We start from the raw sequence: 12,914 nt of genomic DNA, 5'->3' as shown, positions 1-12,914 counted from the left end.
CCCCGACGTGTGCCCAAACAGTGGTTTACCCCCACTCATGGGGTATCAGCGTACTCAGGAGAAACTGGACAACAACTTTTGGGGTCCAATTTCTCCTGTAACCCTTGGGAAAATAAAAAATTCTGGGCTAAATAATTATTTTTGAGGAAAGAAAACGTATTTATTATTTTCACGGCTCTGCATTATAAACTTCTATGAAGCGCTTGGGGGTTCAAAGTGCTCACCACACATCTAGATAAGTTCCTTTCGGGGTCTAGTTTCCAAAATGCGGTCACTTGTGGGGGGTTTCTACTGGTAAGCCACATCAGGGGCTCTGCAAACGCAACGTGACGCCCACAGAGCATTCCATCAAAGTCTGCATTTCAAAACGTCACTACTTCACTTCCGAGCCTCGGCATGTGCCCAAACAGTGGTTTACCCCCACATATGGGGTATCAGCGTACTCAGGAGAAACTGGACAACAACTTTTGGGGTCCAGTTTCTTCTGTAACCCTTGGGAAAATAAAAAATTCTGGGCTAAATAATTATTTTTGAGGAAAGAAAACGTATTTATTATTTTCACGGCTCTGCATTATAAACTTCTATGAAGCACTTGGGGGTTCAAAGTGCTCACCACACATCTAGATAAGTTCCTTTGGGGGTCTAGTTTCCAAAATGGGGTCACTTGTGGGGGGTTTCTACTGTTAAGCCACATCAGGGGCTCTGCAAACGCAACGTGACGCCCACAGAGCATTCCATCAAAGTCTGCATTTCAAAACGTCACTACTTCACTTCCGAGCCCCGGCATGTGCCCAAACAGTGATTTACCCCCACATATGGGGTATCAGCGTACTCAGGAGAAACTGGACAACAACTTTTGGGGTCAAATTTCTCCTGTTACCCTTGGGAAAATAAAAAATTGCAGGCTAAAAAATCATTTTTGAGAAAATAATTTTTTTTTTTTTTCATGGCTCTGCGTTATAAACTTCTGTGAAGCACTTGGGGGTTCAAAGTCCTCACCACACATCTAGATTAGTTCCTTTGGGGGTCTAGTTTCCAAAATGGGGTTATTTCTGGGGGATCTCCAATGTTTAGGCACACAGGGGCTCTCAAAAAGTGACATGGTGTCCGCTAATGATTGGAGCTAATTTTCCATTTAAAAAGCCAAATGGCGTGCCATCCCTTCCGAGCCCTGCCGTGCGCCCAAACAGTGGTTTACCCCCACATATTGGGTATCTGCGTACTCAGGACAAACAGGACAACAATATTTGGGGTCCAATTTCTCCTATTATCCTTGGCAAAATAGGAAATTCCAGGCTAAAAAATCATTTTTGAGGAAAGAAAAATTATTTTTTATTTTCATGGCTCTGCGTTATAAACTTCTGTGAAGCACCTGGGGGTTTAAAGTGCTCAATATGCATCTAGATAAGTTCCTTGGGGGGTCTAGTTTCCAAAATGGGGTCACTTGTGGGGGAGCTCCAATGTTTAGGCACACAGGAGCTCTCCAAACGCGACATGGTGTCCGCTAACGATGGAAATAATTTTTCATTCAAAAAGTCAAATGGCGCTCCTTCCCTTCCGAGCCTTACCATGTGCCCAAACAGTGGTTTACCCTCACATGTGAGGTATTGGTGTACTCAGGAGAAATTGCCCAACACATTTTAGGATCCATTTTATCCTGTTGCCCATGTGAAAATGAAAAAATTGAGGCTAAAAGAATTTTTTTGTGAAAAAAAAGTACTTTTTCATTTTTATGGATTAATTTGTGAAGCACCTGGGGGTTCAAAGTGCTCACTATGCATCTAGATAAGTTCCTTGGGGCGTCTAGTTTCCAAAATGGGGTCACTTGTGGGGGAGCTCCAATTTTTAGGCACACGGGGGCTCTCCAAACGTGACATGGTGTCCGCTAAAGAGTGGAGCCAATTTTTGATTCAAAAAGTCAAATGGCGCTCCTTCCCTTCCAAGCCCTGCCGTGCGCCCAAACAGTGGTTTACCCCCACATATGAGGTATCAGCGTACTCAGGACAAATTGGACAACAACTTTCGTGGTTCAGTTTCTCCTTTTACCATTGGGAAAATAAAAAAATTGTTGCTAAAAGATAATTTTTGTGACTAAAAAGTTAAATGTTCATTTTTTCCTTCCATGTTGCTTCTGCTGCTGTGAAGCACCTGAAGGGTTAATAAACTTCTTGAATGTGGTTTTGAGTACCTTGAGGGGTGCAGTTTTTAGAATGGTGTCACTTTTGGGTATTTTCAGCCATATAGACCCCTCAAACTGACTTCAAATGTGAGGTGGTCCCTAAAAAAAATGGTTTTGTAAATTTCGTTGTAAAAATGACAAATCGCTGGTCAAATTTTAACCCTTAACTTCCTAACAAAAAAAAATTTTGTTTCCAAAATTGTGCTGATGTAAAGTAAACATGTGGGAAATGTTATTTATTAACTATTTTGTGTCACATATCTCTCTGGTTTAACAGAATAAAAATTCAAAATGTGAAAATTGCGAAATTTTCAAAATTTTCGCCAAATTTCCGTTTTTATCACAAATAAACGCAGAATTTATTGACCTAAATTTACCACTAACATGAAGCCCAATATGTCACGAAAAAACAATCTCAGAACCGCTAGGATCCGTTGAAGCGTTCCTGAGTTATTACCTCATAAAGGGACACTGGTCAGAATTGCAAAAAACGGCAAGGTCTTTAAGGTCAAAATAGGCTGGGTCATGAAGGGGTTAAGCTATCTCGCGCTGGATCTACCTATTCTATTGTAAGCTGTCAGTGTGATTTTACTGTACACCGCACTGAATTGCCGGCTTTTCTCTCTAACACCACTGCGTATTTCTCGCAAGTCACACTGCTGGTCCGTGTGTAATCCGTATTTTTCTGGTCCCCATAGACTTTCATTGGCGTATTTTTTGCGCAATACGGTGACAAAAGCAGCATGCTGCGATTTCCTACGGCCGTAGAAGACCGTATAATATGGATCAGTAAAATACGGCTGATAGGAGCTGGGGCATAGAGAAGCATTGTACCGTATGCAATCCGTATTTTCAGCACCTCTCTTACGTCCGTAAAACACGGTAGTGTGACGCCGGCTTAAGGCTGCCGTCACACTAGCAGTATTTGGTCAGTATTTTACATCAGTATTTGTAAGCCAAAACCAGGAGTGGAACAATTAGAGGAAAAGTATAATAGACACATATGCACCACTTCTGCATTTATCACCCACTCCTGGTTTTGGCTTACAAATACTGATGTAAAATACTGACCAAATGCTGCTAGTGTGACGGCAGCCTAAGTCTCACCCTTCCACCAACTCGTTGGGATAAGAGCAGCTGTGAGTTCAGGGCCGACTACACCCATCTGTGGCATGCACAGAGGCGGTAACGACAAGCATAGGAAGCTGACAATCCATTGAGGTATAAGACCAGTTGATTGGAGGGTCACAACCTGACTTCTCTGAACACATCAATGGAGCCAGGCGATAGTTGGGTCTCAATCCGGGCTTCCCCAAATATATCCATAGGGCTAAGATGACTGGTGGGTCCAAATGCTGCTAACCCCAAACATGTACTGTAGAACAGAGGTGTCAAACTGCATTCCTCGTGGGCTGCAAACAGGTCATGTTTTCAGGATTTCCTTAGTATTGCACAGGTGATGGAATCATTCTGTGCAGGTGATTAAATTATCACCTGTGCAACACAAGGAAATCCTGAAAACATGACCTGTTTGCAGCCCTCGAGGAATGCAGTTTGACACCTCTGCTGTAGAATGTCAAATCTGTGCCCCTTGTGATGGAGCCATGATATCGTGGCTTTTGCCTTGTAAAGAGTCTCTGGTTCACTTGGATGTCTTGAATGTATCTTGTTACAGAGGCATATCCCCCTTTTCCATAGTACACAACTTTTCTTCAAGCCATTATTTACAGGTTAAGTGGAAGGGGTGATGAGATTAACTCGCATTGTTTGATTATTTAGTTTATCTTTCAATGTTTGCAAGTCAAACTCTATGGCCTGGTATAATGTGTAATCAACATATCAGCAAGCATAATTTTTCAGTGACCCTGCATCCCTATTTTGCAAAGATAACAGTACAATAAGGGTAAGTTCACACAGATCGTTTTTGCTGTGTTTTTTGCAGCTTTTTTATGCTAATTTTCAGCTGCTTTTTACAATACCAGCAAAGCCAATGAGATTTCGGAAATCTCATGCACACACATTGGTTTTTTTTGTTTGATCAGTATTTTGTGCTTTGCTGCGTTTTTTGGACATAGAGCATGTCACTTCTTTCAGCTTTTTGCTGCATTTTTTCACCCATTGACTTGAATGGGTGTTGAAAAAAATGCAGCAGAAACGCAGGTATTATTATTTGCTGCATTTTTGCTGCTGAAAATCCAAGGACATTAGCATGGACGAAGAGAAAAAAATGCACCAAATACGCAAAAAAAAAAAATGCACCAAAAACGCACTTAAACCTGCGTTTTTGATGCAGCTTCTTTCCTGCCAATGAGATCAGGTGTTGCTGCAGAAAAAAAAGCAACAACAACTCCCTGTGTGAACTTACCCTAAACTGTAGGAGTTGATATTAGGCAAATAACCATTCTTTAATTTACAAATATCCATTTGACCTACAAGAAGAGTCAACATTTCAGATTCTTGACCAACAGAAGAAAGAAACACAAATTCAAGTCAACATATAGATAACAGTTTATGCCTACTGGCTTACTGAATAATAGGAGTCTTTTTACTTGGTTTGAACAATCATTCTGTGCTGACAGACACTTGGAACACAATCGGCATGGCAAAAAGGTTCAGACTAAGTCCAAAGTAACTCTGCTTCCTCATTATAGTGAATAGATCCCTTGAGGTTTCATCTGAATCACGTCACTCAGAGATTTAGATGGAAATCCCAAAGTAAGTGGTCAGAGTAGAGCGCCGGATAACTGTGATCCCAAATGTTATAAAGCTTTAACTCGATCCACAGAAAAACACTTCCCCACCCTGGTCTGTCATCTGTTAACAGAAATATAGTGGGCTTCCACGTTACTAGTAGCACAAAGGTTCTGGAAAAGCGAAATGGCTCCTAGCCCCCCAAATTAAATTCAGCAAATTTTTTCTGCCCTCCCAAATTCAAATGCCCCTTTTTCTTCCGAGCACCAGTGTGTATAAACCACCTTTTACCATCCACAGGTTTGGCAGGGATAAAATGGGGTTACTTGAGGAGGAGATTCTGCTCTCTAGCACTTATGGGCTATGTATATGGAGTTTGCAAACTATTCTAGGAAAATCTGCTCTTCAGGAGGCAAATAGCTCTCCATCCCTACCAAGTCTCGCCGTGTGGCCAGTCTTTACTGTACAGCTACATATAGGGTATTTCTACATTTAGCAGAAATTGTGTGACAGTTTTTGGTGCCATTTTTACCCATTTCTCCTTGTGAAAATGTAAAATCTGGAAACATAAAATTTTTGTGGTAAAAATGTTATTTTTTCTTCACTGCTTAATGGTATAATTCTGAGACACACCTGTGGTGTCAATATGATTACTGAACCCTTAGATTAATTTATCAAGAGGTATATTTTGTACAATGGGGTCACTTATGAAGAGTTCTTCTGTTCTGGCATCTCAGGGGCTCTCCCAGTGGGTCATGGCACCCTCAAACCATAATAGTAAAATCTGAACAATAATATGGCACTTCTTCCCAAGATTTTAGTTAAACAAATGTATTTAGTCTTTCTTCACCGCCTAACAATATAAATTTATGTGACAACTGTGGAGTCAACGTGGTCACTGCACCCTGCGATGAATTAACTAAGAGGTGTAGTTTGTAAAATGACATCACTTTTGGGGGTTTCGGTTGTTCTGGCACCTCAAGTGAACTGCTAATGTGACATGGCATGCTCAAACCATTACAGCAAAATTTGAACTCCAATATGGCGTTTCTTCCTTTTTGGGTTTTGCACTGTGCCTCAAAAGTAGTTTTCATCCAAACATGGGGTATTTGCACATTGCATATTTGGGGCTAAAAGAAATATTTGGTAGATAAGTTACTTGAGGGGTCTAGTTTACAAAATAGGGTCAGTTGTGGGGAGTTTCCACTGTTCAGGCACATCCAAACGTGACATGTCATCTGCTTTTAATTGCAGACAATTTTGTGTTCAGAAAGTCAAACCTTGCTCCTTCCTTTCTGGGTCCTACCCTTCACACAAACAGTGTTTTTTCCCCCCACATATGGGGTATCGACGCACAACAAGTATTGGGGTTCATTTTCTCATGATACTCTTGTGAAAATTAAAAATTGGGTCAGAAGTAAAATGTTTGTGAAAAAATGTTCATTTTTTTCTTTCTACAGTTCCTGTGAAGCACCTGAAGGGTTAACAAACTTCTTGAATGTGGTTTTGAGCACTTTGAAAGGTGCAGTTTTTTTAATTGTGTCATTTTGGAGTATTGTCTGTCATATAGGCCCCTCAATGTCATTTAAAAATGTGATGTGGTCCCTAAAAAAAAAAGTTTTGTAAATTTTGTTGTAAAAAATGAGAGAGCTCTGGTCAACTTTTAACCCTTATAACTTCCTAACAAAAAAAATTTCAAAAATTGTGCTGATGTAAAGTAGACATGTGGGAAATGTTACTTATTAACTATTTTGTGTGACACCACTCTCTGATTTAAGTGCATACAAATTTTAAAGTTTAAAAATTGTGAAATTTTCAAAATTTTTCTCAAATTTACGTTTTTTTTTTCACAAATAAATGCAAGTCAAATCGAATTTTTTTTACCACTATTATGAAGTACAATATGTCACAAAAAACAGTCTCAGAATCCGTGGGATCTGTTGAAGTGTTTCAGAGTTATGACTTCATAAAGTGACAGTGGTCAGATTTCAAAATTTACGCCTGGTCATTAACCTACCAAGTGGCTTGGTCCTTATGGGGTTAAAATGAACTTTTCTTTGTGAGGAAAACCCCTTTTTTAATTTTCATTATTTTGCACATATTTCTACAGTGTAAACAAAGGAAGCAAAATATTGATTTTATTTTAAGATCAAGAATATCCAGTGTCAAAATTTAATTTTCCAAACCTCTATAAAAGAATTGCTGGAATTACAAAAACATATTTGCACATTCATATAAATAGGGGAGTTTGGCCTAAGAGGGGTATCCATGGTTTGACAGCTGCAGAGAAGGCGGAAGTGGGTATGTGCTTGAATATTTGGGCTGATGAGAAATATGACAACTAATCACCATCTTGCCTATTACTATAAGAAAATACTTTTTTTTTTCTCTCTTCTTTACTGTCACTCTGTATTACAAATCCAGTGAGTCAGCAGTCCAGGAGGATGTGGTTATTTACCAAGAATAAGCCATCTTGTCCCTTACATACAAGAAGCAACAATATATTTCACAGAGGAAAGCATAACTGGATGTGTAGCTTATCACTAATTCACAGTAAATATTTAATCAGTCTTAAAGTGACATAATTGTACTTTTATAGGATATTCAACATTTTTTATTGCTACCCCATTTGTCACTGATATATTCTGACAGTTTGGATATTAACCCAGTCTTAAAATACGTTCATCAAAAGTCCATCACTTTTACTTCTGCCCTTAACGCTTTAAGGACTGGGCTATTTTTCATTTATGCACTTCTGTTTTTTTTTCCTTTCATTATTCCAAGGTGTATAACTTTTTTTATTTTTCAACCAACATAGTGTGTGGCGGTGCCTTCTTTGCATTTCTTTCCATGAATCAGGAGCGCCGGACGAGTGGCATGCTTTGGGCAGAACCTGGGGTAGGATTTGTGGCACTTTGCCAGGGCTGGGTAAAAATGCCAGGTTGCGTAATTTTAGCACAATCACCAGTTGCGACAAAATTGTGACATTTCAAAGCTTTTTACAGAATACTGGCGAAAAAGTTATGATGAATCGGGCACATTGTTTATAAAGTATTTATACAACTCTCTTACTTTTCATGTATAGAAGTCCAGATCACAAATTTTGCTTTCTTATTGTGTTAGATAAGAGAAAAAAATTACAAATGCTGATTTTTTTTTTTTATTTATTGGGACTCAACCCCTCCCAAACTTATTTACACTTGTAATTCTTGTACCTCCTTGACGCCACTTGACGCCACTTTAGTATTTAATGTCTATTCTTCTTACACTTGTTTGCTACTCAGTTCACAAAAGGAGATCCAAAACCAATTCAATTGCCATTCAGATTATAATTAGAAATGTTAATAAGAGTAGGTCAGAAATACAAAGCCAAGTCTCACTAAAAAGCTTTCCTGGAGATCAATCACACAGGTATTTTTGTTATGGAGAAGGCAAGTCCAGGCAACACCATCAATGCAACTATTTACCTCTGTAATGAAGTTAGAGTGGAACCTGCCATTCCCAGACAGAAATATCTAGCACGATATATCCTGGATGAATTATTTTATCTAAAGCTCACCATACACATTTAATACCCATTACGAGATTAGATGGCCGCCGGCCATATACAGGAGCACTCATCACGCTTAGCTTCCTTTTGTGCTTTATTGTTCTTTATGAGAAGGCTGTCAACAGATTTTGGAGATGCAGCAACCGTTGTCAGCCGCATGACGTGACCTCAAGTATACGATTTGCATACTTTTAACTGGACATGCTCCGCCTCACGCAATTCATTTGTATTGAGCAAAGCCTGGCATGTGACCATATGTATGTAAATCCGAAACTTGTAGTTATGGACAGCTACTGTTGCCGCAACCGGAGAATCCTGACAGTGTGCGGTGCATACACTCTAAGGTTTTTGGAGTCTGCAGTCACATAGTGACTATGGACTTGCATCGGGAGAATGGATAACCACTTTAAGGCTGCCGTCACACTAGCAGTATTTGGTCAGTATTTTACATCAGTATTTCTCAGCCAAAACCAGGAGTGGGTGATAAATGCAGAAGTGGTGTATATGTTTCTATTATACTTTTCCTCTGTTTGTTCCACTCCAGGTTTTGGCTTACAAATACTGATGTAAAATACTGACCAAATACTGCTAGTGTGATGGCAGCCTCATGCCAACCATTTATAAATTCCTGGACAAGCCATAAACCTAGAGTCTTGAATAATTGCTTTTCAAGTTATCTTACACAGTTCATAGTGGATGCAGCTGATGTATTCATATCTGCATTATGGCCTGTGGATATACATCACTTAACCTTAAAGTTTTCCATTGAGTCTATAAAAAAAATGTGGTGGCTTTTCGTGATTTTTGGACAAGTTGTTTAGAAATAAAGGAGAAAAAAACAGCTTGGCAGCCCTACATATGATGCCTATAAAATATTAAACAAGTGGAAAGGGGGAGTCCAAACATGCTCCAAGGTTAGGTTCACACAGGGCAATTTGATTCATTACATTTCTATTTTTGGTAAAGACGATGATTAGATGAGGAAACCGTGTGCATTAGCCCTAAACATGGCTGGTGTAAGTAGCTGCAAGTTGTAATGATTAAAAAAACACTACTTCAAAGAGGCCAGAATTTAGCAGGGTACATTGCCCTTATTAATTATGGGGTTCTCAGAGAATTATATTTGGCTCTTAGTATCCTTCCCTTACTGCAATCCAGCTTCTCCTTCCAGTAGAGTTAAATGATTTGGAGATGGCATGTGTTTGGGGCTTCCATATACAGGTGCTTCTCACAAAATTGGAATATCATCAAAAAGTTAATTTATTTCAGTTCTTCAATACAAAAAGTGAAATTCATATATTATATAGAGTCATTACAAACAGAGTGATCTATTTCAAGTGTTTATTTCTGTTAATGTAGATGATTATGGCTTACAGCCAATGAAAACCCAAAAGTCATTATCTCAGTAAAATTTGAATACTTTGTAACACCAGTTTGAAAAATGATTTTAAAATCTGAAATGTTGGCCTACTGAAATGTATGTTCAGTAAATTCACTCAACACTTGGTCTGGGCATGGAGGCCATCAGCCTGTGGCACTGCTGAGGTGTTATGGAAGCCCAGGTTGCTTTGATAGCAGCCTTCAGCTTGTCTGCATTGTTGGGTCTGGTGACTCATCTTCCTCTTGACAAGGTCAGGTGAGTTTGCTGGCCAATCAAGCACAGCAATTCTGAGGTTTTTAAACCAGGTATTGGTACTTTTGGCAGTGTGGACAGGTGCCAAGTCCTGCTGGAGAAGGAAATTTCCCTCTCCAAAAATTCTCTAAAATTTCCAGGCAGAGGGCTGTGCTGACTTTAGTCTTGATAAAACACAGTGGACCTACACCAGCAGATGACATGGCTCCCCAAACCATGACTGATTGTGGAAACTTCCCACTAGACCTCAAGTAGCTTGGATTATGTGCCTCTCCACTCTTCCTCCAGACTCTGGAACCTTGATTTCCAAATGAAATGCAAAATTTACTTTCATCTGAAAACACCACCTTGGACCACTGAGCAACAGTCCAGTTCTTTTGTCCTTGGCCCAGGTAAGACGCTTCTGGCTTTGTCTATTCATCATGAGTGCCTTGAGACAAGGAATGCAACACTTGTATCTCATATTCTGGATACCTCTCTGTGTGGTGGCTCTTGAAGCAATGACTCCAGCAGCAGTCCACTCCTTGTGAGTCTCCCCCACATTTTTGAATGGCCTTTTAACAATCCTCTCAAGGCTTCTGTTATCCCGGTTGCTTGTGCACCTTTTCTACCACACTTTTTCCTTCAACTCAGCTTTCCATTAATATGCTTAGATACAGCACTCTGTGAACAGCCAGCTTCTGTAGCAATTACCTTTTGTGGCTTACGCTCCTTGTGGAGTATGTCTGCCTTCTGGACATCTGTCAAGTCAGCAGTCGTCCCCATGATTGTGGAGCCTACTGAAACAGACTAAAGGTACCTTCACACTGAACAACTTTCCAACGAGATTGACAGCGATCCGTGACGTTGCAGCGTCCTGGATAGCGATCTCGTTGTGTTTAACACGCAGCAGCGATCTGGATCCCGCTGTGACATCGCTGGTCGTAGCTAGAAGTCTGGAACTTTATTTGGTCGTCAGGTTGGCGTGATTCGTCATGTTTGACAGCAAAAGCAACGATGCCTGCAATGTTTTTTCATGGAGCTAACAACCAGCGAAAACGATAAGTACGTCACTAGATCGCTCCTGCATCGTTCTGCTGTTGCCGTGTTTGACGTCTCCTAGCGACCTAAATAGCGACGCTGCAGCGATTGGCTCGTTGTCTATAACGCTGCAGCGTCGCTTAGTGTAACGGTACCTTAAGGGACCTTTTTAAATGCTTAGGAAGCTTTTGCAGGTGTTTTTTGTTAATTATTCTAATTTACTGAGATAATGATTTTGGGTTTTCATTGGCTGTAAGCCATAATCAACATTAACAGAAATAAACACTTGCAATAGATCACTATGTTTATAATTACTCTATAATATATGAGTTTCACTTTTTGTATTTAAGAACTGAACTAAATTAACTTTTTGATGATATTCTAATTTTGTGAGAAGCACCTGTATGAAAGTACTAGGGTCAGGAATTCCTCCCTACAGCAGAGGTCCCACCAATCCTAAGGCGTGGTATACATGCCACAGGATGGCCAATATAAATGAGACTAGCTATTCCGAGTAGTGTTAGTTACCTATTAAACATCTAAGATAAAGTTGTGCAAACATCCACTCAATACTCAATCTTATCTCAAAATGGTGACTTCTTCAGAATGCCGCTTTTATGATTGCTGTGCACATCAAAGTAAAGACTGCCATCCCAACAATTTTATATAAAAAACAAAAGTGATAGGATTAGGGAAATCATTACTTATGTGATATGGGAATAAGCCAAGTTAGGTTCACATTTATAGGTAAGGAAACCTATGCGTAGGATGTTTACTTCACAAATGTATGCAAGAGTCAGAACTAGGCCTGTCTGAATTTCACATATGCATCATCCACATCTATATACGTATTTTTTTTTTATGGTATAGACAAGAAAGCACAGATTTTAGATATTTTTTTAACAACGATTATTTGTTTAAAAACATTCACCACTGAGAATAAAGGGGGAAAAAAATCTTTCATGTATTTGGAGACAGGGCAAAAAAAATTATATCATCAACTGGATTTTCTTTGCACTTCCAAAAAAACAAACTGCAATACATGATTCCCTGCATTGACAAGCAGTGTTACATAAAGCTACATAATGTAATTACTCAGCACAGAATTTAAAGAAGCTCTCCTCCCATCAAAATTTTTATCCTTTTAATATATTGCAATCATCATATTATATAGCACTATGTACTTACAATTGCTCATTTTTCCTTTCTGCCCAGATAATTCTTCTCTTTTCCATTAGGTCTATGACATCACGTGATTAAAAACTGACTAGCTGAATCCTTCTAAGCTGCACCCACTGCTGGATAAGGGTTATCATCACCTCTACATAGAGAGCGTCTTGAAGAGTGGGAGGCTGCTGTAAAAGTTATCTGTGAGAGGTACAGTTGCGTGGGGCACCATGCAAAAAAAAAAATCAGAGAGGCCTCCCTAAGCCGCTAATTGGGCAACTGCTGAGAAAGGGCGAAAGCAGAGTGCAATGCAGTGACAACATGTTGGTGGTCAAGTATAAGGACAAGAGGGATGTCCTTATCTTGACCACCTACACATCTGACATCTCCCATGTGACTTTCCGAGTTACCACAACAATACCCAAAGATTGTATCTTGGCTTATAAAAAGTACAAAGGGTATGTAGATCTGTAGGCAATACGGTGACCTTACTTCAGTTTCAGGAGGTAGTCATCAAGGCCCTAATGTTTGGCAGTCAGGAAGCTGATGGTCCCAGTACTTCTGAAACTGATGGTGCCCGTATCATACCAGGTCAACATTTTCCATCAGATGGCCCCCCAAACAGCAAAAAGAGAAGATCACAAAAAGGTGCAGAGTATGCAATTACGACATTA

This window comes from Ranitomeya imitator, chromosome 1 (genome assembly GCF_032444005.1).
Source record: "Ranitomeya imitator isolate aRanImi1 chromosome 1, aRanImi1.pri, whole genome shotgun sequence".
NCBI lineage: Eukaryota > Metazoa > Chordata > Amphibia > Anura > Dendrobatidae > Ranitomeya > Ranitomeya imitator.
This window is presented reverse-complemented; position numbering follows the sequence as displayed.